The sequence below is a fragment of the Alligator mississippiensis genome, chromosome 7 (genome assembly GCF_030867095.1).
Source record: "Alligator mississippiensis isolate rAllMis1 chromosome 7, rAllMis1, whole genome shotgun sequence".
Classification (NCBI taxonomy): domain Eukaryota; kingdom Metazoa; phylum Chordata; order Crocodylia; family Alligatoridae; genus Alligator; species Alligator mississippiensis.
This window is the reverse complement of record NC_081830.1, coordinates 31,651,858-31,679,363: the sequence shown is the minus strand read 5'-3', so window position 1 is coordinate 31,679,363 and position 27,506 is coordinate 31,651,858. Positions and strand designations below refer to the sequence as shown.

Here is a 27,506-nt window from a genome sequence, read left to right as displayed (position 1 = left end):
CATAGGGTGATGTTACACGCTACACTGAGACCATACTAAATCTGTGAAAGTTTGAATGTGCTGTGAACAGTGGCACATTAAAGGTTAATATTGTTTTGTGCCTCCATAGCTCTAACTTGCTGTGAGGGCTAGTGAGCAGAGTCATGACTAGGGGCCAGGACACCTCAGCTCTATCCCGGCTCTGGGTGGGGATGGGCATAGGGAGTGGTGCATCCTGGGATGCTGGAGGACTGCAAATTGCTCATTTTGTTTCCATGGAACAGACTGAAGTTACCGTAACCTGAGCTAGGGAACATGGCCCAGAGTTAACCTGAAGTGACTTAACTTTTTGTTGCTCAGAGGGCACTTTGCACAAGTTAACAATGCTCATGTTTTAAGTGCCCTTAGTACATTCTAAGTTTAATGTGTAACTTCCCCCATAGAAAGGTAGGGCTAGAAAGGATCACCAGAAGTCACCTAGTCTAACCCCCTGCCCAAGACAGGATCATCCTTATCCAAACCAGCCACACAAGTCCTTGCCTAGCTGGTTCCTAAAACTACACAATGCCTTGCCATTGAAGCAAGGTTAATATTTCCCCAAGACACCAAAAGCACCCTAATCTTCCACAAAGTAATACCATTATCTTCACCAAAGACAGGCTGACTTTACATTGGTGTAGCTTGAATCAGAATATAGCCTTTAGGGCTAAGAACAGACATTACACATAAACCGGTTTAAGTGAATAGAAACTTGTTTAACCCTGTAATAGAACGGATGTTCATTGCACATAAACCAGTTTGAAAATGACTGAAACCGGACTGAAATAAACCTGGTCGAATGTAGTATCAGACTTAACTGATTTGGGTCAAAATGGTTTATGCAATGTCTATCCCAAACCCTTTGCTGGTCTACGCTAAACCAGATGCCGCCAGCATCCAGGCATGCTCTCTGGCCTGGGCAGGTCTCTCTGCTGGTGCCTCCCCTCTGCTCCCTGGCTGGAGCTCCAGCAGAGACTCACATGCACAGCAGGGTCTGCTGGCTTCCTTGAGCCCCCCTCCCCCCCACCACTCACTATTTAAACAGAGATCCCTTCCTCCCCTCTCCCACAGCACCGACTGTAGCCAGCATGTGGTATGCTAGCTAATGCTGTATAATACAGATAGGACAATGTCCACTTAGGTCTTTTTGGAGGTAATCAACAACTCAGATGATAATGTCCCTACATTCCTTCCTTTGGAAATGGCAGACAAGTTTATTTGGGTAAATCTGATTAACTGTTATTACACCAACTAAACAGTTGCAAAAAAAATACTTAGCAAGCTTTTGGGTTTCTGAGGAAACATCTGCAGTTGGTGTGTGTTCTTCTTGGATGGAATGAATAGTAAAGAGGCCAAGAGGCTGGTATGCATTTTCCTTTGGAAAAAGCTGTTTAAGAAGAGCTTGTAATTAGTGAGGCTTTCTTTTCTGATGGAGTTTTAAATGCTGATAACAGAACTGACAAACGGTCTGTTATTAAGGGCGGGGGGGAGGGGGGAGGGCTTCCTAATCAAAGTGTTCTGCCAGGGCCTGGCATGCTCCCCTCAGCTCAGTCCTGTTCAAGGGAAGGGACGGCTGCTGTAGCACCCCCCGGCTTCTAGCCTGAGCCACTGCAGGCATGTGCCTGCATTTCTGGGATGTCCGTCTGGTTACAAAACTGATTTAGCCTAGCCAGGTTAGACTAACCTGCAAAGATTGAATCAATTCAGGCTCAGGTTTTTGAATGTCTGTCCCTAGCCTATAACACAGCATTGCCACCAAAGGATAGATGGGGATGTCCTCTTGAGGTGTTTAAAATTTAGACTAGGCAAAATAGTAATTAGGGTGGCATGTTTAAAAGGCTTGGTGTTTACCCTTCTGGGAGCTGTACCAAACATTTCAATAGGAAAAATATCTGTTCCAAAGCTTTGATAAATGCCCCATAAAAATGCTATATAGAAAAGAATCATTTGTTGGAGGAAGAAAGGACCATATCTAACACATATTTTTCTTCTCAAACATGGATGATCCTGTGCATGCCCTGACAAGTAGCACCTGGTGGGTCTTGGGAAAGGCTTCGGAGTGGGAGACTTTCTGTTGAGTGTGGATCCATTCCAGTAGCTTTCTGCCAGGTGTGTGATCAGATCCATACTGCTGGCAGTGGTTTTGAAGCTGCCCTGCACTTTCAGATCCACTTAAAATGTTAGCAGTGGCAGCCCACAGTAATAGTATCAAAAGTAGCTACGCAGAGAAGGCATTTTCTATCCTGACAGTCAGGAGGAGGGAAAGATATGGAAGGTGTTGGCACCAGATTCACAACCCAGCCCCAATACCTTTGTCCCAGACGAGCACAACCCTCAGATTGACCACAACTCCTGATGGTTGATAATAGGCGAGTTTATTGATACACAGTGATAGGGAATAAAAGCAATGCAGGCAAAACAAGTACAGCATACATTACCCAAATGCCCTAGTCCCAGAATATACACAAGGTGAGCAGTCCATCCAGCTGGTACGTAAACGCCACCTTGACGTCCTTTGCTTGAGTGTCCAACATCAGCAGCTTTGGAGGTTAGGGGCTGATGCCAACTGCTTTCCTCTCCTCTGTTTTGAAAACTCTTTCTTTTGTATTCTTTCTTTTCCTGGTGACTTCTAATGACTCTTGTTCCATGGCTGTCGCTGGTTGGTCATAGTGACATGTCTCGTGTTGTCAGACAAAACCCTATTTTCACAACCCGTTGCTTTCCTGCCTGGGCTAGATACCCTGTCTGCTTCTGAAGGCTGGAAAACCTGTGTGACTTTGAAACCCGAGCTCTTTAAAAATCAATTAACCCTTGCTGCTATAACCATTATTCTAATGCATATATATATTGCCTATAAGCCAATTTGCAAACTAAACCTTTAAATACCATTTCCAAGCCAACAGAAGGCTGAAAGATAATCACATAGTTCTGATTTAGATGCTCTAATGCTGCCTTAAATGTCATATGAATGATATGGACTCCCTCCTCACTTCTGCCCAATTGGTACCTCGCCTTAAAGAAACCTTTTGTGACTTATTCTACCTGGACCCTTATGTAGGGTCCTGTTCAGCTGTCCCAAGGGCTGGCTTTTTTCCAGCAATATTGAGTGTTTTGTCAGTAATCTAGACAATGACACAGAGTCTTTTGTGATGATACCAAGATTGGCAAGGTAACCAATAATGCAGAGGAGATGGTACTGTTACCCTGAATCCCGTGATCATAGGGCAGCAGACTGTATTTTAACAGGATGAATGCAAGGTGATGGAACTGGGCAAAAAGATGCAGATTACATGTGCAAAATGGGAGATTGTCTTGAAGTGCAGCGATTTAGGGAAGGCTTCATGGGATTTTGTATGGAAAAATTAAATAGTTACTGGAACTGAGACAGGAACCCAGGTTTCTCACCTAATAGGTGCCTTTCCTAACCCCTAAACTATTCAGGCTTCTTCACTTGCTCTCTCCCTCACCCCATAATATTGAATTATTTCATGGAAACTGACCAGATTGCACAGGGGATGAGAGAGACCCTCCTAGAGTATCTGGTAGCACTATGGTTAGAGCACTTTTCTGGGAGATGCTGGGGCCACGTCCTCTCAGGTGAGGGCAGAATTGGAACCCAGGTCTTCCATGGCACATGTGAGCACTCCAGCCACTAAGCTAAAAGGAGACACAAGCCTGCTCCTCCTCTGAATTGAATGGTGTGTAAAGCACTGTGCTCTTGTAACATCAGGCAGATTGGACAAGATCTCCAGAGAATGGCTACTAAAGTGAACCATGATGAAGTTTGTCCATGAGGTAGGTACTGAACTGCTTGGCATTGTCAAGACACCAGAATTTAGATACCTAGGGAAACTGATGGGTGCAAACTAAGGTGCTACTATGATTAGTTGACTGCTGAGAAAGGAGGAGGTTTCGACCTGGAAGGGTGTGGGCACAGGGGTCCCGCAGGGCTCGGTCCTTGGACCGATACTCTTTAATGTCTTCATCAGTGACTTGGACGAGGGAGTGAAATGTACTCTGTCCAAGTTTGCAGATGACACAAAGCTATGGGGAGAAGTGGACACGCCGGAGAGCAGGGAACAGCTGCAGGCAGACCTGGACAGGTTAGATAAGTGGGCAGAAAACAACAGAATGCAGTTCAACAAGGAGAAATGCAAAGTGCTGCACCTAGGGAGGAAAAATGTCCAGCACACCTACAGCCTAGGGAATGACCTGCTGGGTGGCATGGAAGTGGAAAGGGATCTTGGAGTCCTAGTGGACTCCAAGATGAACATGAGTCGTCAGTGTGACGAAGCCATCAGAAAAGCTAATGGCACTTTATCGTGCATCAGCAGATGCATGATGAATAGATCCAAGGAGGTGATACTTCCCCTCTATCGGGCGCTGGTCAGACAGCAGTTGGAGTACTGCGTGCAATTCTGGGCGCCACAATTCAAGAGGGATGTGGATAACCTGGAGAGGGTCCAGATAAGGGCCACTCGTATGGTTAAGGGCCTGCAGACCAAGCCCTACGAGGAGAGACTAGAGAAACTGGACCTTTTCAGCCTCCGCAAGAGAAGGTTGAGAGGCGACCTTGTGGCTGCCTATAAGTTCATCACGGGGGCACAGAAGGGAATTGGTGAGGGTTTATTCACCAAGGCACCCCCAGAGGTTACAAGAAACAATGGCCACAAGCTAGCAGAGAGCAGATTTAGACTGGACATTAGGAAGAACTTCTTCACAGTTTGAGTGGCCAAGGTCTGGAACGGGCTCCCAAGGGAGGGTGGTGCTCTCCCCTACCCTGGGGGTCTTCAAGAGGAGGTTAGATAAGCATCTAGCTGGGGTCATCTAGACCCAGCACTCTTTCCTGCCTATGCAGGGGGTCGGACTCGATGATCTATTGAAGTCCCTTCCGACCCTAACATCTATGAATCTATGAGGATTGAACATTTCCTGCTAGCTAGTGTTGGAAACTTAGCATGCTGGCTTGTGTGGGATACTGTTATAAGACAAGTAAATCTCCACATGTGCTGTATAGAAGCCTAGGCTCCTGTGTCTATGAATTTCACCCAGCATCCTGGCACCTAAAATTTAGGTGTATCAATGCTGACCCTTGCAATACCAAAGTGTTTTTTGTGCATCTAGCCCCCAGTGTTGACACTTCAAAAGAGGGGTACAAAAATCATTCAGTGACTGGAAGACAAGCTTTGGGATATGAACCTTAAGGAGATCAGTCAATCCAGCTTATCAAAGGAAAGGTTGAGAGGTGATGTGATGGCTATGTATAGATACTGACTCATGGGCAGGTTATCTGATACTGGGAGGCTTTTCATTCTTGCTGATGAGAGCTGGAATTTGAAGTTTGAGAAATTCAACCCTGAAATAAAATGCAGTTTCGTAGCAGTGGGGGGGGGGGGGGGGTGGATTGAACACTGGAAGAGCTTACCAGATTGTTGGATTAACTATTGCTTAGTGTTGTTAAAATGAGAGTAAAGATCTTTCTAAAAATATGCTTTCATCCACCTTCTGGGAGAAATTCTACAGCCTGCATATCCAGGGGGTTGAGCTTAGAGGGCTGTTGGGGTCCCATCTGGCCCTAGAAGTCATGAATTCATCTCTTCATTTTCTTCTTTCACGGGCAATGGGGAGGACGGGAAACTCTGCATTGCCTTTGCCATGTTAATAACCCTTGCAGTATTCCATTAAGACAGCGACTATAATCAGATCTGAAGCTTCAGGTCTTCTGCTAGTTGCCTACCTGCAAAAGTCAGAAAGGGTGTTTTTCCTCCATGCACAATTGACCAGGCTTAGTCAGTCCTGTAAGGTAGTACAAACAATCATCTTTCCTAGTGCTGGTTACTGTGCCCTGCATTATGCTTAGGGTCAATCTTATTGCCCAATTTGGGTTGGAAAGACATTTTCTCCTAGGACAGCTTAGCTCATCTTCCTCCACAGTATGCACTATGGATCGCCTGTTAGTAAAATCCAAACACACATTACCTAATCAGGCCCCTCGAGAGTATCTTTTATATCATAGGTTCAATAAAGCTGTTGTCATGCTTGGCTTCTCATGTACATCATGAGATGTACATGAACATCAAATACCTAAGCATGTGAAGCGGTTAGGCTGTTGAGATCTTAGACCTGTATTTAAGGTCATGCCAGGGACTTTCCCTCTACTGATCCAAAGCATATGATCCCCCCCTTCTCTATGTACAGTATCTTGTGCATACACAGGAGAGGCAAATAGTAGGCAGCTGGGATGCAGACAAGGCTGAGTTAAATTGGTGTAATTTATACCAATTTTGTACACAGATATGTAACCCTAGCCATGTTGCTACCTATTGCCATGTCTGAATTCAGGGTCCTGGGGTGTCAAATAGCCTTGGTCAATGTCCCAGCCTCTAAGGCTGGGGCCACCTCTCCATGAAGCGCCTTCTTGTGGTTTCCCCACACACTGGAGTACATACAGTCTAGCTATTTACACAGTTAATTATTTACAAAACAGTCAACATATAAACGAGGATAATAGCAGAACATGATATCACTAATTTAATTGGCAATGAACTAAAACACTCTGTACAAATTGAATCAAAGACACCCTCAGTACAACTCCCCAGCTTAAACCTTGAGACTCCAGTGAATTTTGGCAGAAGCACACAGAGTTAACACAAACATCAGCACTCCTTCACACTGGCAGCACAATACCCATGGCAGGTACTGCTGCTTTGGGAAGTCCTGCTCTCTGCTAGAGCCTCATGGGGAAGACCAGCTCTCCTCTGCTCCAGCTGTCTTTGGTATCTGCAAAGAAACACACACTGTCCCCTTTCCCCAGAAGCACCTTTCTCCGATCCTCAGACATGGTCCCTTGCACTGATCACTGAAACAGCCCTGGGTTTATCACCCACCTGGCCCCAGGATGGCTCTCAGTTAACTCTTCCCAGAGCCTTCCCAGATCAACACCAACATCAATACGGTATCCCACCCCATACTGGTGAACAGGCCTTCGATACGGTATCCCACCCCATACTGGTGAACAAGTTAAGAGGCTGTGACTTGGATGACTACACAGTCCGGTGGGTGGCAAATTGGCTGGAGGGTCGCACCCAGAGAGTCATGGTGGATGGGTCAGCTTTGACCTGGAAGGGTGTGGGCAGTGGGGTCCCGCAGGGCTCGGTCCTTGGACCAATACTCTTTAATGTCTTCATCAGCGACTTGGATGAGGGAGTGAAATGTATTCAGTCCAAGTTTGCGGATGACCCAAAGCTATGGGGAGAAGTGGACATGCCGGAGGGCAGGGAACAGCTGCAAGCAGACCTGGACAGGTTGGACAAGTGGGCAGAAAACAACAGGATGCAGTTCAACAAGGAGAAATGCAAAGTGCTTCACCTAGGGAGGAAAAATGTCCAGCACACCTACAGCCTAGGGAATGACCTGCTGGGTGGCACAGAAGTGGAAAGGGATCTTGGAGTCCTAGTGGACTCCAAGATGAACATGAGTCGGCAGTGTGATGAAGCCATCAGAAAAGCCAATGGCACTTTATCGTGCATCAGCAGATGCATGACGAATAGGTCCAAGGAGGTGATACTTCCCCTCTATCGGGCACTGGTCAGACAGCAGTTGGAGTACTGCGTGCAATTCTGGACGCCGCAATTCAAGAGGGATGCGGATAACCTGGAGAGGGTCCAGAAAAGGGCCACTCGTATGGTTAAGGGCCTGCAGACCAAGCCCTACGAGGCGAGACTAGAGAAACTGGACCTTTTCAGCCTCTGCAAGAGAAGGTTGAGAGGCAACCTTGTGGCTGCCTATAAGTTCATCACGGGGGCACAGAAGGGAATTGGTGAGTATTTGTTCACCAGGGCACCCCCGGGGGTTACAAGAAATAATGGCCACAAGCTAGCAGAGAGCAGATTTAGATTGGACATTAGGAAGAACTTCTTCACAGTTTGAGTGGCCAAGGTCTGGAACGGGCTCCCAAGGGAGGTGGTGCTCTCCCCTACCCTGGGGGTCTTCAAGAGGAGGTTAGATAACCATCTAGCTGGGGTCATCTAGACCCAGCACTCTTTCCTGCCTATGCAGGGTCGGACTCGATGGTCTATTGAGGGCCCTAACATCTATGAATCTATGAATCTATGAAAAACCCTGCCCTCCTAGCCACAGATTGTCTTCTCCCCATCACTAAGGGCAGGTTCACTTTACAGGCAGGCCCCAAGCTCTGTGGTCCCAGGGCTCCTTCCCTTCTCTGAGCCTGGCTGACTCCCTGGGGCTGAGTTCCCTCCCCTCTCCTGCCTCAGGAGCCAATAAAAAAACACGCATAAGCTTTTACAAGCAATGACTTTCTGCAAACTTTCCCACTCTGCCTTTGCAGGGATCCTGAACACTGCTCCAAATCCAGCAGCAGCTGTTACACATATAAATTAGACCAGGATCCTGAGATGACAGGTGACCAGTTTACTGAACTGCAGGCTGCTCTCACAGTGCCCCACAAGTAAGTGGTAGTCATCTGAACAAAGGGCTATCCCTGACTCAGTTCAAATTAACTAGATGGACAGAGAGGCATACACACACACAATATACAGCAAAGTATAGATATTGCTGGGGTGTGGGATAACTGGGTAACTTTACACCATAATAGAGTGACTTATGCTGATGTAGGCCTGCATATCCTGCCCTAAATGGTGCACTTAATATACAATAGTCCTTAAATAAAATGGCTATGCAGAAGTGAGAGCACCCTTTCTCCCACTGCCCATCACCCTGAGCCAAAGAGTCAAGGTCCCTCTGGCTTATTTTCCACCTAACTCACATCCCTTTCATGTTTGGACTTATGCATGGTTACATACCTACCCTGGCAGGATAGGATTACCACACATGTCCAGAATCAATTATTTCTGAGCATCCTCAGAAGGATATGTCTAGCTCATAGGTGGGTCCAGAGGTGAGTCTCAGTACTACTAGGAGAGTGGAGGGGCAGGAGAGGGGAGTGACCTCTGAGGTTTGTAATGTAGGTGGTCAGCATCTATGGATTAGATGCTGGGAGCAGCCCAAAGTAGTGGTACAGATGCACACTAAATAACATATGTGAAGGTGTTGATTTCCTTCCCTCTCCCACTCAGTCCCCTGGACAACACTTTGATGAGTAAGCCCATTTTAGGAGGAGCAATACCTTCTAAATGTCACACCTGATCTTTGCTGACCTTATCAAAGCATAGGATCAATACATTGACCCTCATAGAGCATGAAACCACACGCAAAGGTTGAAGAGAAGCAATTAAAACAGAATTTCAGGAAAGAGGGGAAAAATCCTTGATATGTCTCCAGGGAGAAGAACGAATGAACCAAAAGCAACTGCCGCTCTAAGAATTATCATATACATAATTAGTATTTGATAAAGCTGGAAATAAAACACAATGTCCATTAATCATACTGACAGCTGGAAAACGACACCACAGAGCTCCTGAATACAGTGTGGCATGTATCTTCCTTCAGCAGACCAAGTGCTAATATGCAACTTGCAATCTTACAGGGCTTTTTAAACCCAATGCTATAGACTTTTTTAAAAGGTGACTCTGTTGATTTTTAGTGGGTATCCCCCCCACAAGGATGCACTGAACATGCAGTTGAGGGGCCTGGGCTGTAATACTGTGGGAATGCTAAGGTTGTCTGTTCATAGTTGGAAGGTCGGGGTAGGGTTGGCAGAAAAGATAGAGAGGGCCAAAAATGTTCCACATCTACCAGACGCCTTCTATTAGCATTATGAGTAGGAAATCCAGAGTTAAATTCTAGCCCAGATCCTTAGTTGGTATAAACCATAATGGAGCATTTTCCCCAGCTGAAGATTTGGCCCATGGATTCCAGGCAAGACCACAAGATGGAAAGACCATTTCCAACAACTTTGCAAGTGATAGTGATTTTCCCACAAAGAGGGCGACAAGTCTAGGAACTGGAGGGTACAGAGCACACAGAGAAGGGGTCTAAGGCTTAGGCATAGGAGAGTTTATTGGAAATTGATGCAGATCATAATGCAGTCTAGAGACAAAACACTACAAGGTATTCATGTGCCAGGAGGAAAAGGGCAATGTGGTTATGAGACCCTTTGGGAAAGTAAGAACTTCCCAGAGACTCTTTGGGCCAACGAGGAGCTGTGCCTGGACCAGTTTCTTATCTGAGGTTGCATAACACCTCAGATCACAGTTATTTTCAAGATTTTGGAATTTTTCCCCCCCATTCCACGTGTAGATGAATGCGAGACCTTTTGACACTTCCCCTTTTTCACCCCCAAAGTAATGAGAAGGGAGCTCACCTCTGACACATGAGTTCCAATCATCCCTGGTCTGCCTTATTTAGAACAGGGCCTTAAACCCAAATTTCCCACAACCCAAGCAAGTGCCCAACCACTCAGCTACTGGATATGCTGGGGCAGGGCTCTTTTGATTTCTCCTTTTGGAACTGTTCCACTTAGTATAAATATTCATTGGGGCGCAAATGAAATCTGACTCTCCAACAAGCTGGAAAAGTGCCCTAACAACAAGTTGCTGGAGGGTGGGGGGGCTAAGATAGTCTCCCTCCCTCTCTCTTTCCCTCTTCCATTTTTACTTAAAATTGAACTGGGGCTGGGGGAAAGGGGTTATGATTATGAATACCACATGTTCTCAGTGAATTTTGTCATGAGAATATGCAAAGCAAGACATTTATAGTAATAATTTGCTTCTCAACAAAATTGCCATCAAACCCAGCACATTACCATGAACAAATTTTGCTCTTGGCCAGTCAGAATTATCTGCCCATGGGCAGAGGCTTTTGGGATAGCTTCCCCAAAACATTTCTGACCAGCTCTGCTTAGAACACAGATCTGCCTAGAGAGCCTTGGATAGCCTGACATGCACTAATCTTCAGCTGATACCTTTATCTTATGACCTTTGTCATAAGATAACACTGAAAACCATCTTCTTAGGACACAATCAGCAAAGTCAATCAAAGAAAGTCTCTGCTGTCCTGGGAAACACTCTATGTACCATGAGTCTCAGCAAATGAGGGGAAGAAGGCAAATTTAGCAGTGCCAGCCACAGCACACACAGATGGCTGCAGTTCCTAAATAAGCATTACATTAGTGTAAAGGAGAAAAAAAAGGAAGAAAAGAAAATATAACAGCTGTATCTTGAGCCTGGAGGCTGATGTTCAATCTATGTTTGGAGTTGCTGGCAATTAAAGTAAAGTTACATTTAAATTAAAGGGGCAATGATGATTACAATATTTGACCTACTACAAAATATTCTGGTGGGGGACATTGTTCAGGTTTTAATATCCTTTTTGGGTGAATAGTAATATTTAAGCAGAATTCTGCACTGATTTGATTGGGAAATTTTGATTAAAAATCAATGGTGTGATATGGCCCTTTATAATCAGCTGTACTTTATAACCAAGAAGTGCAAGGATCATTCTACTTCTTGTAATTACCTTTTAGGGTTGATGGTTCCCCCTGTGCTCAGTGAACAAGGAAGTAAATAAAGATGATGCAAGTGTCTAGATGTGAATTCTTCACTCCAGCATAAATTCCACAGAAATTAGCCAGGCCCTAAATGTCTAGCTCTAAAAGAATGCGGTAGGTAGAATACATTTTTGCTGCACAGTTTACAAAAAGTCTGTTCTCATCTCAGTGTTGTTACATATTTTTACCAGTAATCTGGAAGAAAAATGTAAAACCCTGGCTGGTAAAGATCACAGATGACACAAAGAGTGGTGGAGTGGTAAATGATGAAGTGGACAAGTCAGTTATGCAGACAACCTGGGTCGGTGGGTAGGCAGGGCAGATTCAAAGAGCATGCTTTTTAATACAGCAGTGTGCACAATTATACTTCTGCTTACTGAAGCTGTGTGCACAATTAATTAATTTAATGCAGCTGTATGCACAATTATAGCTCTGCTTACAGGATGGGAGCCTGTCTCCTGGAAAACTTTGATTCCAAAAATGGAGCAGGGGTCATGATAGGTAATCAGCTGGACGCAGGTTTGCAGTGTAATGGGCTAATACTATCTTTGAATTCTATAAGCGGGGGAACAATGAGAGGGAGTATAACTCTGTATCCAGCACCGATCAGACTGTTACCACAGTCCTGTGCTGAGTTTTGGCATCTGCACTGAACTGTATGAAAGGCATTAAAATGGAGAAATCTCTAAGAAGAACTAAAAGAATGATTCAAGGGATGTAAAACCTGCCTAAGCTGTACATCTGCAATGTAAAGAATTTCGTCTATACAGCTTATTGAGGAGAAAGTTAATACACCCCTGGAACCAACATGATTATCTAATCTGACTCTCTGTGGGTGTGTCTACATGTGCATTTCAGCGGGTAAATGTAATGCATATTAGCTTAATGTGCATTAAGCATGTTGAGGCAGGCATCTATCTACACATGCAGGTATTAAAGCACATTATCACTGTGTGTATGGACTGACTTGGGACCAGCTTAAGATGCTGGGAGCAGTCCAAGAATATACCTGTACTACCCCAATCTGATGGATTTATCCCTTCTCTGGATTTACATCTTTCTGGGTTTCCCACAAAACTACACATTTGGTGACTTTAATTAGTCCCAAGTCAGTCCACACACACAGTGTTAATGCGCTTTAACTATTCGTACCTAAATTTGATACCTGCATTTGCAGGTATCAGATTTAGGTGTGAATAGCCTAAATGTGCCATTTTTCATGTGTAGACATGTGTCCTTAATGTGCAATTACTTGGGCTAATGAGTGTTAAAGCATCACGTGTAGAAGCGCCCTGTATAATGCAAGCTAGAGAATTTTAACGCACCAGTAGATATTCACAGATTCACAGAAGTTTAGGGCTTAATTCATCTTCCCTAAGGCCATGATTCAAGACAGAATCCCTGTTCAAGAGAACAAACCTTGTATTCAAGTCTCAGTGAAATTAACTGAGGGCTTGTCTATACTATGTCAGCAGCAGCTCTCCAGCAGGGTGGACTGAATATACCTTGCACACTTGAGTCCATCCACTAGTGCTCTCCAGAACTGCAGGTTTACTTATGTGTCTGCTCCAGCCCCACCTCCAGAGAGTTCCTGCTCTCAGGTCACTGGGAACTGAGGGCTCAAGGACAGGCTTTGTGCACAAGTCTGAAGCAGGCTAATGGGTGAATGTCTGACTTTAGAGCACATCAGTAGACCGGTGGGGTGGGGGGGGGGCATTCGAAGCCCTGTTGCTGGCACAGTACTGACAAGCACTAAGTAGGGTTTTAGATCCTTAAAGGAATCTATATTGATGAGTGATATAATGTTGATAGCATTGCATAGTACCTCCAGTAAAGAGGCTCCATTATCAAGCCTGGAGATGGTATGAGATCCTTAAATAGATGTCAATATTTTGAGATGACGGTAAGGTATTTTGGATGTAGTCATAGAATGCGTTCTGGTCTTTGAGAGGACATTTCTTGCTATCGTGTGCTTCAGCCTGGGTTTTTTTTGTTTTTTATTGCTGTTACTTTTAAAGCTGACCAGTCAGCTTCAATCTTTTTATTGTTTCTTTTAATCTATGACAGTGTGTGAAATTCCTCATCTTTGCTGTGCCAGAGCTGTGAAATCTGTTGACTCTTTCTTCTTGATTTACTCAAGCCTTTAACACACAGCTACAGAGGGGCTCAAATCAAACAAGGGAAAGAAAGAAGCCATGAAATCCTTACTGTCAGACAGGTCAAGTGACAGAAGGGGAAGGTACAACTCAGCTTCACAGCTTTATTTCTTGTACTGATGACTGGGTACCTAGACAGCACCTCAGAGGCCTTTGGGGACCATACTCTGGATTTGGGCTGGGTGAAACTGAACCACATTTTTGTGAGTACCTTTCCTTATTTTTAGTAAATGATTATTACCTTAAGCTTATTTTTAGTAAATGATTATCATTTTTTTTAGTATTAGCAAAGCCACAGCTTCAACAAGTCATTATAGGCCATTTGTCATTTGTGTCCATGAAGAGTCAGCTATGTCATCAGTATTATTTCTTCTCCCAGTATGAATGACTGAAATGTGTCAAACAAGAATCCTTGACAGCAGATACAAAATACTGAATAACATACTTACTATTCCAATGTTGGGATAAAGAGTGAGCCTGAATTAAGTTAGGCAGGAGATTTCCACAGGCAGGAAATATCCACTGTCTTCATCTTTCCAACCCTAGGCCTTACTCTTTCAGTCATGGATCCTACAGAACCCAAAAAGAAAAGTCAGAAAAGAATAGTGTTATTGTACCTCCTCATTCCTAATTTCCAGGAATATCTAACAATATTTTATCCTATCAGAGGTTAAGAATATGCCTGTACTACCCCAATCTGATGGATTTATCCCTTTCCTGGATTTGCATCTTTCTGGGTTTCCCACAGAACTATACCTTTGCTATAAAACTAGTCCAGTGTCATTCTTATTGCAAAAAATAGGGATAAGTCTATTCATAAGCAAGAGTCTGATCCTGGCCTGCTCAAGGCAATGGCAGCTTTGCCACTGACTTCAAAATGGCAGGATCATAGCACTGAGGAGTTAATGTGCCAACACCCAGATAGGGGGGCTCAAATGAAGCATAAGATACAAGTATTCTGTCATTAGACATTAATACAAAAAGAGACAGCTCAGCTTACATTAGTAGAGCTGGTTGGGAATTTTCCAGTGAAACAATTTTTCAGTAGAAAATATTGATTTGCTGCAAGTGAGCTTTTTCATAGAACGTGCTACAAATTCAATGAATTTGAATTGGAAAAATTTGTCTTGAAAAATATCCCAAGGTGTTTTGATACTACCAAATCAGTCCATTTCAGCATTTCTTCAATAAAGGCTTTCATTTCATTTAAAAAAAAACCCCAAACAAAATAAAAAACCCCAACAATCTTCAACTCTAGAGATGTCTTTTATTTTGCCTTTAAAAAAGAAAGTAAAAAATCCAAACAAAATGTTCCAATTTTTTCCCCACAGCAATTTAAAAAATATTTGTCTTTTTTCCATTCTGAAATCATAGAATCATAACATTATAGAAAATGAGGGTTGGAAGGGACCTTAGGAGGTCGCATCTAGTCCAACCTCCTGCTTACAGCAAGACCATCCCCAACAAAATCATCCTAGCCAAGGTAGCCAAAAATCTGAAAAATCTCCAAGGATGGAGAGTCCACAGCCTCTCTGGGGAACCTGTTCCAGTGTTTACTCTCACCCTCTGGGTGAGCAAGTTTTTCCTACTATCTAACCTAAACTGCCCTTGCTTACAGCAACACAAAGCTCTTGGTCTTTGCAGTGAAACTGCTTGGTCCAAGAGATTTGTGTAACACCCCTCAAAGGTATAACATGACTGGGAGAACCCACTCAGGAAAAAAGATAAGAGTGGGTGAGCCTGGACAGTCAGAATCACAGGTGAATTAGGAGAATTGGCATCAGGGAGCTAGACTGAGAGACAAGGGTGTTACACACCAGTCAGAGCTTTTGTAAAAATAACCAAAAAACCTGCAGGGATCACTGCAGTCCAGGACTGAGTTTCAGGGGATGTTGCAGCTATGATCAGAAAATAAGCATAAGAAGAAACATTTCACAACCACAGTCAACATGACACCTACTCATTCAGTCTGAGGAATGCTCACTCCATTCATTTAACAGCCTGATAAGGGATAACAAAACAAAGAGATGCACTCCTTAGGCTTCAATCCTGGCATTTCCTCTGGCTTCCCCAACATGTGATGCCAGAGTAGAGTCCCCGCAGTGTCAAGGAAACTCCTAGAGAATACACCAAGAGGACTCAATAAAACTAAAGCCAGGGAGCCTCCATTGCTTTTGACTTGAAAGCATCATCTTTCTCAGCTTGGCCTACTCTGGATCCTGGATCACATGATAGTTGAATCTGTGCAGAGTGGATGGCTGGAATAAAATGTATAACCATGCTCCAAAGCACCTTAATTGTTTATTAATTACCCCATAAATCATGATGACACCTTTGTGTGCCCTCCCAGTAGCTCACTCTCGCTGGGCTTGGAGTAGCATGGTGCTTAATTTATGAAATAAATGCATCCCTCTCCCTCGTTTGAGACCCTACAGGATGACAAGAGGTAAAAGACTGATCACTTGGCATTCTGGGAAGGAATTCAGGCTATGCAAGCCCAAAACAGAGACTCCAAAACCAGATTCCTCTTCCAGCGTTCTGTGTCAGTTCCCCAATGTGCAGCTCAGGTATTCATAATAAGAAGTGTCACCCTTGTACTGTGTAGGCACTGACTTATCACATCCATCTAAGGAGCAAACTGTTACAATGTTCATACAATGTGTTTTTGTGCTGCTCAAGGTACCAGGAGATGCAGATCTCAGGTCCTTTATATTTTCCTATCTTACGTCTGATGGTTGGAAGCTCAGGAAGTGTGAGACTAAGGCTGACATTTTCAAAAGCTACTTAAAAGGATTTGAGTCCCAATTAGAATGGCCAGGAATTAGGCATCCAATTCTTCCTGGCAATTTATTTAAAAAGAAAAGAAGTGCAAATATGCTGAAATAATCTGGGAACAAACATCTGCAAGACAAGATAGTTGTGGTGTCATCAGCAGTGCCAGAATTTTGCTAGGAATCTCCTGTCCTGACTCGTTTCCACTCTCTTTCCTTTCTGTGGCATTTTTTAGAGGAGATGATGATGATGATGATGATGATGATGAACTGAGTGTTGCCACACTCATCTGTTGGGTGAGAGCCTGAAATCCAGTGACAGGTAGATTGGTCAATGTCAATAAAACAAGGGCACCCAAAAGAGGGCCAGGCCATGAGGGCATTCACAGATGATGTGGTTGTCTGTCTAAGCTTCAGCAGCACCACAACTGCAACCAGCATCTCTGGAGACACCACAAGAGTACATGCTTGTCTTAAACCATCCAATGCCCATTTTGAGATGGTTAAGAGCAGTCCAGGCCCTGCGAGGCAGCTGCCAGCCAGAGGGGTGGAAGCTGGCATTGGGGATGAAGTTCTTCAGCTACCGTTCTTGCGCAGCATATTGCCTGCTCCACTGATGGGATGTCCAGGCTGTGGGTGACATGCCATCTGCAGATTCAGTGAGTTTATTGGCCTGAGCAGAGAACGGGTTCCAAGACTTCAGGTGATAGTTGGTTTTCTGACTTAGACATACTAGGCTAGAGTGCAGAAAATGGTCTGGATCTCAGTCTTTAAGACCTAGGGCCAGGGTGGCAACTTATCTCCAGATGTCAGGGGGTAGAATGCCTGAAAGGACTGGTAAGCAGTCAACTGGAGCTGGCACAAGGCATCCAGTGATGGTCCTCATGACATTATTAAGGCTGGAATCCACTACCTTGGTGTGCATGCTTTGGCCCCATACAGGCAGTCCTCGACTTACAACCTTTCGAGTTACAACGTTTCGCACTTACAGCGTTTCTAAATTGATAGCCTGTTTCAACTTTCTGATGTCAGTTTTGACTTTACAATGCTTGATCCGATGCAATGCCATGCCAGTGAACAAGTCACTGTGTCACCCATCGCCCTGGAGAAAATCTGTCCAAACTTCCTTGGACACTTTCTTTAAGAAAGCAGACAAGACTCCAGAAAAACCCGAAGCCAAGACTCCTGAGAAGACTCCAGCCAAGAACCCTTCAAAAAGTCCAACCAAGAGCCCTTCAAAGAGTCCAGCAAAGTCACCTCAAAGAAGTCCTTCCAAATCAATATGATTGTTATTTACAATATAAATACATTAATGTAGCTATATTACTCATCTATAATTGATTGAGTACACAATTCTGGGTTATTTTTGGTGAAAACGGTATCAGGTCATGGTTCAGGAACCAATCGCCCACTTATAACATTGTTTCCTATGGGAAAATCGGTTCCAAGTTATGTTTTGACTTAAGACGCCGTTTTCAGGAACCAATTGTTTCGTAATTCCAAGGACTGCCTGTACTGGAGAGGAGCTCAGGGCATGAAACAAGCCTCTGAACATTCCCAAGTCAAGTGTGCTGGGACTGCCTCATAACAGTAGAGAGCTCTGGCTACGATACCATTCAGCCTGATCATGGCTCTTCAAATAGGATGAAATTGCATCAGAAGGACACTAAAGGACTGTAGATTTGTCCACACTGTAGTAGAGAATAGACATACCCACACTATCTTGAAACTAGGTAGCTCAGTTACTAGTATTAGCTTAGCTGTGGAAGCACAGTCCTCAAAATAGGCTTGACTAACACAAATGAGGGATCTTCAGATCCAATCCCAATTCAACTAGGGGTCAGAACCTGGAGAGAACAAGCCACCTGTATCCCCTGCTCTGCTTCAGCAAATTACATCCAAGTTGAATTTCACTCAGTGATCCCATTTGTCCCCAGTTCCAATGAGGATGTGTCTGGGCAAACAACCTATACCAATTCACCCATGCTACTGGCTCCAGTTTCAAGCCAGTAAGGGTGACTGGCAGACTGCCATTCTTGACAGCATGATGCGTCAGGCAGGAGCAAGGGTAGAACAATGAAAGGTACATGGAGGACAGAAACTGAAGAGAAGAGGAAGGGGAGGAAAAAAATTTACTTAAGTAGCACTTCAGAGGGTTTTTGCCATGGCCAGCCAGAAGCATTCAATCTCCTGGAAAAGAGGTTCTTCTAATCATGGGGGATAAGCCATCACCCTATGCTCACTGAGCAATCCAAGGCTATCTCACAGCTTCACACAGGGAACTGAGAGTTACCATTAAATTACTGAAGGCTGTAAACCAATCACCACTGCAAATTTCCACTCCATCACCGGCCTTTTTATTTATAGCACTCTCTGATTTCAAACAACTTTTTTTTTTTAAAAATTATTTTCTTTGTCCGAAAATTGATATAAAAAGAAATCCATCTCTCAGCCATCATTTCTCTTAATGATGTTTACATCAGCAGATGGGGAAAAAATCACTTTTTAAACAGAATTTATTACCCACTGACCCAAAGCTTTACCATACATCACTGTGGTTTCAGAAAGTTAGTTACCACAGCAACATGATATAACTCTCCAGCTCTGCTGCAAAGCTGCTAAATTTAACTCTCTGTTTCCTGTGCCTTTTGCCTGTATCTTCTGATAGGAGGCCTCCATTGGTATCTGGCACACAATTAGAAAGTTTGTCTCAGTTAGAAAATCAAGCTTCGGTAACACTCCACATGAAATATTTCGACACAAAACTGTTCACATACTAGAAACCTGCAGAGTATTAGCATAAAATAATAGGCAAGTAGCACCAATGAAATCCCTTATCTAGCCCATCTAGAACAGGGGTGTTCAACTCCTGGCCTGGAGGCCAGATCCAGCCCACAGAGCTGTGTCACATAACCTGGAAGTCTTCCCTGTTACCAAATTTCAGGACCTGTGGGGAGCTGTACAGGCCAGCTGTCATGGTCTGGTGGGCTAGATCAGGTGAATGGGGCCTGATCCATGTGTGCAAGGCCCAAGATGGGTGCAAGGCCAGGAGAAGGCAGCATGGGGCTGATGCAGGCACACATGGGCCAGGTAGGTTGTGTGGTTCTGTGGGGCCAAATCCAGGTGCACTGGGCTGAAGGGAGGTGGCACAGGACATGATCCTGGTATATTGGGCATGATCCATCCCTCAGACTAACCCCACGCTGCTCATTTGGCCTATGGGCCCCAAAGATTGAGCACTTCTGCTGCAGAAGAAACACTGGCTGGAATATGAGTCTATTTTCAATAAATAGCAGATCACTGCTTCTCTTACATGCTCAAAAGGAAGGGTGAATTTCACTTTGTGCAGAGGAACTGTGATGTTTTAGCTGCTCCTTTTCTTCATTGTTTCATCACTGTAGAGATGTATTGATATTGTGAATATCTATTTGACTAATGCTTACCTGTACATCTGTGTGTGTGTGTCTATATCAACTGGATAAATTAGACTGATTGATAAATTATTTAGAAAATGTATGGAATAATAGGTGCTATTGCCCCATGGAACTAAAAGGCTTAGGAAATTGATAAGGGCTCCCGACCTCATTTACCCGAAGATGTACGAGAGTGTTGGGGATCTGCTCATTCACTTAGAGGTCCTGTACGTTTACCCCATTTCCATGACCCTCCACCTCTACTTCCAGCATCCAGCAGTACCTAGATGAGACCATAGGGAGGGAGAGTGAGACTCCCTTGACTCAGCTGCCAAAAGAGTGCTAGTGACACCCACTAATGTTTCATTGTCAACTGATGCAACCATTACCACTACGAAGGGGTCAGCATGCCTGGGAGAGATCAACCTTTGGATGAAGAGCAACTGATGCCTCCTGAATGCGGACAAGACTGGGAAGAAAAGGGAAACACTTTGAAGAGCTGGACAAGATGTCTCCACCTCCTACTGAGAGTATATGGCTTTGATGCAAGTGGCATCAGTTTCCAAATATATCCACATTCATCTTCAGTTTACTAGGACACCTAGTTCCTTCCTCCCAGACAAGGACTAGGCCACTGATCCTTGCAGGCATCACCTCCAGGCTAAAGTATTTCACCTCTTCATCTCTGAAGCTGAAGGTGAAGATGATGTACAGACCCCAGGAAGAGCTGAATGTGATGACTGCCTAACCTTCCCTGTAGCTCAGGCCACCATGAATATAGCAGGTTTGTGCTGAAGTCTTTATTTGGGCACCTGCTCAGCTTTCCATCACAGTTTAAGGTCTTAGTTCTCCTTTTCAAAGCAGCTAATAGTTCAAGCCCCAGTTACAGCAAAGACAGATTTCAATCTATGAGCCACTATGATAGCTCTGCTTCTCTGGAACAACGCCAATGCCAAAGTTTAGGATAACGTATATACAAGTTTCTGGAGGGGGATGGATTTCTTTTGCAAGCATAACTTGGAAGGATTTTATAACTCCTCCCTTTGCATCAATGAGAAACAAACAACAGCTAATTTCTTGGTCAATGGGAAAAATTGATACATAGCCTGTGGCAGTACATTTTTGGTTGTATGTGGTAGTGTTTTAGAAGTATAATCCTACTGCTGATGTGTCATGGTGGGTAGGTATTGGTGATACTCAGATGCACAACACTGGAAGGGTATTGGTGGAACTTGGGTGTACTGGGGAGATGTTTCTGTTTGTGCTTGTCTGTATAAGTATGGGAGGCTGTTGATAGTGCTTGGCTGTACGATGGTGGTGAGTGCTGGTTGTACTTGGGTGTGCAGTGATGGTTAAGTGTTGGTAGTAGCTAAGGAAGACATCTGCATCCAGATTTTATTTCAACCTTCAGTGTAGAAATGGTCAGCCTAGATAAAGCAGGCTGCAATTTTGGAGCAGGCATGACTGCTTACATGATGGACTTAACTTGGTCCAGTTTTGACAATACTGGAAAACCGGTCATGTAAATGAGACTGTCTTTGGTGATTTCAATGCAGAAGAGAGAGGTCAACAGAGAGGGATGATTCAAAATATACCAAATGGAGAAGCAGTTACAGATCAACAGTTTGAGCTGGCCCACAACACAACTGTTTGAAATCAACTGTCTTCTGTCCCCTTGTGGTACAAGGAAAGGTTTGGACTGGTATCACTGTCACAATAGTTTATAGCAAAACATTATCAAAATACAGCAATATTGCATCCAATCATCACACCGTCTCTTTGGTACTCTGAATGAGACTGAAGCGCTGTGCAATGACAAAATGCCATCACACATTTATGGAACCTGCTGCTGCTCAGATGCCTTTGTAGCAGTATGGCTTCTATTTGAAAGTGACACCATGCTAAGGATTTACTTCCCTAAGGAGCCCTAAGGCAATAAATCTAGACCTGTCCATACAGAGTCCAAAGATGCTGGAGAGAGTTATGGAGTCTGCAGAGAGATATGAGAAAAATCTTTGCAGTTTAGTGGCAAGTGGCATGTACCATTGCTCTGGATGTTGAGCATCCTTTCATTTTAGGATCCCAGTATTTTATGAATATGAATTATTTAAGCTTCCTGGTATTCCAGAGAGGTAGTTAAGAGGCATAAAGGGATCATTTTCATCTCCCTCTGGGGAGGATCACACCATTTGTATGTCGGGGGGATGTTAACAGCATAAACAGACAGATGTTTTGCCCCATTTGTGTTTGCGTGTGATCAGAATGCTCTGTTCTCCGGGGGGAGTCATGTTTTGCATGCACTCTAAAAAAATCTCTCTCTCTGCCTTAGCTCTCTACCCCCTATAAGACAAAGACACTAACACTTACTGACCTTGCTCACAGGCTTTTATGTGAGCGTTAAAGTGTGTGTAAAGTGTTTCAATCATGAAAAAAATGCTGCCTATGTGCTGAGCATTGTTAAAAAAGGGGAGGAGGGGAGAGCTTGTCCTTTTTTTTACTGACTCAGCATTTCTATAAAGAAGAAAATATACAAATGCTCTGCCCAGATAATATTTAAAGTGCTTTATTCTAATACTTAAATGAGACAGGCTAAGCTATTGCTCGTCTAGTGAGGACAGCACTGAACTTGATTTTTTTTCATGGAGGGTGATTTATTGTTTTTAGCAACAGTGCAAAACTAACCAAGCACCTGGGCTAGAATCAGAATTCAGGGTGCAACGGGCCAGATGTGGGTGCAACAGCTGCATGAGTGAAGGTGGTGGTTGATATAGCTGTCACTCATCCCCAGCCACTGACACACTTGCTACAGAGGGGGTTCTGTACCCCATATTTCCACAGTAAGCTCCGACCCTGAATTTCCAGTCTCTCTCCCACCCCGCATGCCACACTACATGTCTCTTGGGGCTGGGAGTTTGACACTCCTGGTGTGGAGAATGGAATGGGATTCAGGTGACCTGGGCTCAGTTCCTACCTGAGTTATAATCTTATTCCAGGATTTCAGACTCAGCCCCTCTGGCCTTCATGTTCTCTCCTGTAAATGTTGCTCTTACACTGCTGTTTACTGTTGCTGATGACATTTTACAAAGGTAGCAGGATATCACCCCATCTTCTCTGCCTGCTAGATAGTGACCTGGTATTTAAAAAAAAAAAAGCCCCATGGGAACAATGTCTCTCTGTTGTCAGGGAAATTAGGATGAATTTATAAATTCCACATGTGCCGTCAGTTATGCTGGCAAAACAATTCTGGATTTGTACTTGGCTACATGAAGAGAGAGTTTCACTTTAAGAACCAGGACAAGAAGAGATATTGGCAAGGTGAGGTGAAACAGATTCCAGGCTCCCTGAAATCAGTGGGCATCTTTCCAGTGCCGTGGATCAGCCCCAAATCTCCCTCATGCTCCACCCTGCCTTAGTCATTCCCATTCCAAACCTCACACAGTGCCGGCACCTCCTACAGGGCCTGAAATAACCCTTCTGCTCTTCCAGAATAGAGGCTGCTATTGCTTGTGGCCAGCCAAACTCTGCAGAGACTCTAAAATGTGGACAGACATCAACTAAGGACCATCCTGGAGTTGCCAAATTACTAGGAAAGTGAGCAGGGATTTGATGTTCCTATGTCCCACTGCAGGACCTTGCGAATGGGATTTTCCTGTAACATATTCTACGATGAAGACAGGGTAGAGATGTACCTTACAGATTAACTGAATCAGAGATGCATAAGCTTTCATGGGCAAGAGCTCACTTCATCAGATGCTATATATTCTAGGATATATAGCAGAAGCCAACCAGAAGTAATTACAATTGCTACTGTTACTATCATGGACATTAATGAATAGGCAGCAATACAAACTATATCAAATAAAACAGTTGCAAGTTCAAGTGATCAGAGATGACCTTGTGTTCCTACTTTGAGGATAGGATTCAGATGATGATGATGATAATTTTAAACTAAAATTTCAGAGAATGTTTGATTTTCCCTTGACATTGTCTAATTTTCAATTAGTATTTCAAGAAAATTTCATGGAAATGCAGTATCTCATGGAATATTTTAAATATTTTCATATAATACCTATAAGACTCTTCTGTTTTGTTTAAGTTTTAATGAACATATGGACAGTTCTTTAATGTACAGAAGGCATTCATGTTCTGGTTGCCGTCCTCATTTTTATTCAAATCAATTGGAACATGAAAATTATTAGTATAAAACTCTACTTTCAGATGAAGATGCTATAGGCTAGATCCAATAAAAGGGGTACCTGAAATGTTGACATAATAATGCCTAGCTTTTAAACATATGGACTGCAAAGTAGAATCCCAAACCCTGTTTTAGATGCATAGGTCCTCCTATGTAGCCCATGGAGAGAGCTGGGCATCTCAGACTGAGACCCAAAACAACTCAGTATGTTGAGGAAGGAGCTGCCTAGAGCTAGACAACAGGAAACGCTGAGCACTGGAGCTTAGGTGCCTCAGCTGGGGATGCAAAGAGAGGGGCCTCGTCTCTCTTGGAATCTGCAGCCCAGAACCAAACTGTGAAAGTAAGCATCTAGCACCTTTTCCCAAAGCATAATAGAAAAGGGTTAGAAGGGAGCTCAGGAGGTCACATGTAGCCCAACCCCCTGTTCAAAGCAGGACCAGCCCCAACTAAGAACAGAGCATAGATTACGTTTTTCTTTCAAAATATGTCTGGAGGAGAAGGATGAGATGAAGGCGGTGCTTGCTTTTTATGTAACAACTGCTTGATTAGAACACTTGCTCAGGAAATAAGACACCAAGGTTCAATTCTGTCCTCAACCCACCTCTCCGGCCTCCCACAAAGTTATAGGGCATGTCTACACATTCACTAATGCACTTTAGGTAATATGCATTAAATTTAGTACCTCCATTGTGAAGGCTTCTATACACATGTGGGGAGACTGCTCCAATGTACTGTAATTACAGCGCATCAGAGCAGAATCCAGTGTCATGTGTATTGGCGTCCCCTCATTGGAAAATGGTAGTGGGGCACTTTAAACTAAATCTCATTTAATGCGCTTTGGTTCAAAGTGCCCCGGTGCCATTTTTCAGCATGGGGACGCTGATGCATGTGACAATCTGGGTGCTTCTAATTAGCACAGCTCTCAGAGCTCTGCTAATGAAAGCACCCCCTGATACTAGAAAAAGGTACATTAGCCTATTTTAATGTGAATTAACTAAAGAGCACTTTTTTGTATTGCCTTAATGCTCATTAAAATAGGTTAATGCACATTAAAGCACAAGGGTAGATGCCCCCCATAGGTTTTAGTCTGCTGTTGTGGATGGGACTCTCCATCCCTTGTACTGATGGAGCCACTGTGGAGCAAGGAATTCAAGACTCACTGGGCCTGTCCATGTGCCTACAACTTTGTTTTGCATTTTCTCCAAAGACTGTTTAATGTAAAATACATTGTCCAGGTAACTCCTGCGAGGAAAATGCATGAGGGGAAGACCCAGCCAAGACTCAGTGGCCCTTTGCACATAATGATTCAGTATACACCTGCCTAGAACACCTGCACAGAACCAGTCCTTAAGGGTCATTTTAAACAAAGAGCTTCTTCAAACATTCAGAGGCTCTCACAGATGCAAACATACCATCCGCCTGTCTGGCAATGCACAAAAATGTCACTCTCTACCCCCTACTGTCCTCTTAACTGAAAAACAGCAGCTGCCTAAATAAACATGGCCTATAACTTTCAGACCGGTTTTCCAAATGATAGACTCTCCACATGTAGATACGCTAATTTATTACAACTTTTTTATCGCCAATATGATAAATCATTAACAGGTCTGTAAAAGGCTTGGGAAGGCTGACACAGAAGGTTGACACCATGTCTGGTAAAATGTACTCAGCTTGACCAAATCTTTCGTAATAGCAATACAATCTTTTTTTAGTCTGCATTATGTAAGGCAGCTGCTACACAAATTAAAGTCTCCTGCCTAGCTAGTTAATGTTAATGTATGTTGGTTCTTCCAAAAAAGATCCAGACTCATTTTTTGAGATGATAGCAGCACGATGACATGTGGTTTCCTGCTACTCTTAACAAGATTAGTATCATTATCAAAATCATCCTCCTGATGCCATTTCCTCTACTTATCTTAAATTCCTTGAATATATCAGACAGTGTTGACCTTTGTATCAAAATACCTTGAACAGTTTATTTATTATCGGCTTCAAATTAAATAGTCTACAGTATGAAAGCTTTTCTCCTAAAGCAAGTCCCATCACATTAGAAGATTAATTGGGTAAGACCTGCAAAACTTGCATCTGGGTTTGAGGCAGAATATTAGGACCCCATCTCTGGCCACCTGCAAAGTCTGAGGGTAGTTCAAAGTGACTGAGAGGACCCCCGATCTAAAAGGGCTTGGTTATAAGTCTCTGTGGGTGCCCACCCAAGGGACCACAGCAGTATAATGGCACCCATTTCACCCGTATAGGATATAGCCCTCACGGCTTCTATCACAGGGTGAGAGTAATCTATGCAGCAAGTAGCATTTCTGCTAACCCCCCATCCCCCCCACCCTCCCCGCATGTGAGCAAGGGGTAGGTGGCTAAGCAAGACTGGTGGCAAATACTAATCCCTTCCCATTTTACATTCCCTCAGCTATGCTGAGCAAGGCATTGGGGAACAGGTCTTGACTAACAGTTTGTCCCACCCTTAGACATTTTAAATAGGACTAATCAATCAACAGTCTGGTCTCAGAGGTTTAGGAAGCCTTGGTCCTGACCCTTTCACCAGTGCTTTCCCTCAATACAGCTGAGCTGGTGTACAAAGCTGATATATATTATATCGAACACACACATATTATATATATTATACATTATATTTTATATTATATATATATAGTATATAACAGCACCGGCAAGACTGTGACTCAGTCATAAACTGGTCTGTTCCTTTGATAGTGCATACAATAACCCAAATGCCAAGAAATCAAGAGAAGAGATCTCAATAACCTTATTCTCCCGAGGTATACAGATTAGGTCACACCTTACAAGAAACCCTGCTTCTCTGCAATAATATTCCCTTCCCCATGTTGTTAACATATCAATTTACCAAGATCTGGTGACTTTTGTAGAGTTCTAGTGACCAAATGTATGTATTAAGTAGAGTTGGGTATTTGACCGGTCAAATAAAGGTGTCTCAATTGATCAGTGAAATATTGTGCAAACATTGTAAAAAAAATTGGCAATAGGTCCACAGAAAAAGCACAAATTTTCCATTAAGAACTGTATAAAAACAAAATAAAAAATCATATTTCTGTCAAGAATACTGCAAAAAAAATGGGTGGGGGGGAGGTTTGTAAAATTGCCATAGTCTCTGACCAGTCAACAAATATGCAGTCAGTTGACCAGCCAATTGACAATATTTGACTGGTCAATTAGCTGGTTTGTCAACCCTTGCATTAAGGATACTGTATTAGTTTGTTATGGAAAATTGGTAAATTGGAGATGTTAGAAGGTTTCCCTTGTCTGTTTGAGGTTTTGAGGTGTTTGAGTTCTGGCCGTTTTCTGCTTTCAGGAATTGGCAATACTGTTCTTTTCCTCAAAAGTCCTCCACAAAAAGCAGTTATAGACTGCGGTCAGCTGCCTGCTGTCTGCTCAGTGCATTTCCTTTAGACACTGAGCAGCCTCCTCAGGTTAAGCCTTCACTTTACTTCCTGAGTC

The 27,506-nt window shown here is 43.6% G+C and overlaps 1 long non-coding RNA gene across 3 annotated transcripts in view; it reads right to left on the bottom strand.

Annotated features, from left to right (window-relative positions):
* Positions 1-2,374: 2,374 nt before the first annotated feature.
* Positions 2,375-27,506, bottom strand: part of LOC109283676 (uncharacterized) — a 177,618-nt gene continuing 152,486 nt past the window's right edge. For all 3 annotated transcript variants that reach the window (XR_009463415.1, XR_009463417.1, XR_009463416.1), the window contains 2 exons: positions 14,091-14,211; positions 2,375-5,755 (listed from right to left, as the gene is read on the bottom strand). This is a non-coding gene — a long non-coding RNA (uncharacterized LOC109283676). The remainder of the gene's footprint in view (positions 5,756-14,090; positions 14,212-27,506) is intronic.